Here is a 2,500-nt window from a genome sequence, read left to right as displayed (position 1 = left end):
CCCGGGAGTGTGTCCCGGAGGCCCGCGCGAACACGCAAGCGTCCGCTCAATTATTCTGCAAACAGGAGGAGGCTGGGCTCCCCTGCACGATACACCTCGAAACCCTCTCAGGTCCCGGCGGCGCGCAGCGCCGTCCTAAGTACTTGGTCGGGTTCGAGAGAGGCGCAATCGCCCGGAGATAGGCGAGTAGACGCTTTCAGTGCGACCACCCGTGCTCCCAACTGAGCTTGCCGCTGCCGACAGAGGCCCGGGAGCGTGCTGTCGTGGTGTTGCCGGCGGGAGACAACACGCGGCCACAAACAGTGACCGGGCAGCTCCAACGCCAGCGCCACAGAGGGGCAGAGCCCCACTTGGGTGCCAAAGCGAACTCTCCCAGCACAGCGCACGCGCCAACACATCCGCACAGCTGCGATACAAACCACCTGCGAGAACCGCGGGGGCGACCGAGCAGCAGACGGCGTCGCGGCGCCGAGTGCCGGGCGGCGGCGCATCCTCAACGCACACAGTCCTCAATCGGACCAGCACACTGCAGATGTCCACCGCGCTTCGCACCGGGCCCGGGAGGACCCACTTTGGCCGCACGGCGCCGCGCGCTGGGTGCGCCGGCACGCAGATGCGCCGCCTGCCGCGTCCGTCAGCCGGCGCGCCTGCCACTGGGCGCCCCCACCAGCCGGCTGCCGCGCGTGCGCCCACGCAGCGCGCGGCCAGCACGCCGGGCGCCCCCCCCTCACCGGCCGGGGACGGTCCCACCCAGCCACCGCCGCGTATCGCTTCATACCCACATGCCCACTCACGTTCGTGGGTATGACGGGTGTCGCTGAAGCAACCGGTTAATACCTGTACCGATCGTCGATATCAACGATTCACCTCCAGCGCGAACAACCGCGCAACAACGGATTTCCAGTTCATTTGCGTAACTTGGGCAGCAAACGTAGACGTCCATCTACATTTGCGAATTCAATGGGTCTTGCATGCCTGGATGTTATGAGTCACGACACGCCACATCAGTCCACATACATGCTGCGACGTATGCACGAGAGAACACGTGGAAGGTGGCCCGCGTACGTATGCCGATGCCATTGCACAGCTGCGAAGCTCATTGAACACGCAAACTCCTGACTGACGAACTAGAGGCGACAGGGGAGGGGGGGGGGGGGGGGGCGATATACGTCTTATAGCAGTACACATTACAGTGGATAGCGGGACCATGTGGAACGTACGCAACACTCGCTAGATGTTGTGAGGGTAGGCACCGTAACATGATTCAATACGCAGGACACCAGAGTGTGCGCGCAGCGAACTATGTTGAGAGGGTTGCGATTAGGCAACGCTACACGAATTTCTAGATTCATATAACAAACAATTACGTGGGTTAGGTTAGGGCGCAACGTGGGTTAGGTTAGGGCCCAACTTAGGTTAGGTTAGGGCCCAACTTAGGTTAGGTTAGGGCCCAACTTAGGTTAGGTTAGGGCCCAACTTAGGTTAGGTTAGGGCCCAACTTAGGTTAGGTTAGGGCCCAACTTAGGTTAGGTTAGGGCCCAACTTAGGTTAGGTTAGGGCCCAACTTAGGTTAGGTTAGGGCCCAACTTAGGTTAGGTTAGGGCCCAACTTAGGTTAGGTTAGGGCCCAACTTAGGTTAGGTTAGGGCCCAACTTAGGTTAGGTTAGGGCCCAACTTAGGTTAGGTTAGGGCCCAACTTAGGTTAGGTTAGGGCCCAACTTAGGTTAGGTTAAGCCCCAACTTAGGTTAGGTTAAGCCCCAACTTAGGTTAGGTTAAGCCCCAACTTAGGTTAGGTTAAGCCCCAACTTAGGTTAGGTTAAGCCCCAACTTAGGTTAGGTTAAGCCCCAACTTAGGTTAGGTTAAGCCCCAACTTAGGTTAGGTTAAGCCCCAACTTAGGTTAGGTTAAGCCCCAACTTAGGTTAGGTTAAGCCCCAACTTAGGTTAGGTTAAGGCGCAACATAGGTTAGGTTAAGGCGCAACATAGGTTAGGTTAAGGCGCAACATAGGTTAGGTTAAGGCGCAACATAGGTTAGGTTAAGGCGCAACATAGGTTAGGTTAAGGCGCAACATAGGTTAGGTTAAGGCGCAACATAGGTTAGGTTAAGGCGCAACATAGGTTAGGTTAAGGCGCAACATAGGTTAGGTTAAGGCGCAACATAGGTTAGGTTAAGGCGCAACATAGGTTAGGTTAAGGCGCAACATAGGTTAGGTTAAGGCGCAACATAGGTTAGGTTAAGGCGCAACATAGGTTAGGTTAAGGCGCAACATAGGTTAGGTTAAGGTGCAACATAGGTTAGGTTAAGGTGCAACATAGGTTAGGTTAAGGTGCAACATAGGTTAGGTTAAGGTGCAACATAGGTTAGGTTAAGGTGCAACATAGGTTAGGTTAAGGTGCAACATAGGTTAGGTTAAGGGATGGTGTATGAGGGGGGAGGGGACGAGGTTCGTTCATAGTGATGATGGTAAGTGGACGCCTGAGGCACCCTGAGATGTGTCA

This window comes from Schistocerca nitens, unplaced genomic scaffold, assembly GCF_023898315.1.
Source record: "Schistocerca nitens isolate TAMUIC-IGC-003100 unplaced genomic scaffold, iqSchNite1.1 HiC_scaffold_370, whole genome shotgun sequence".
In the NCBI taxonomy this organism is placed as follows: Eukaryota; Metazoa; Arthropoda; class Insecta; order Orthoptera; family Acrididae; genus Schistocerca; species Schistocerca nitens.
Note: the sequence above shows the minus strand (reverse complement) of the source record.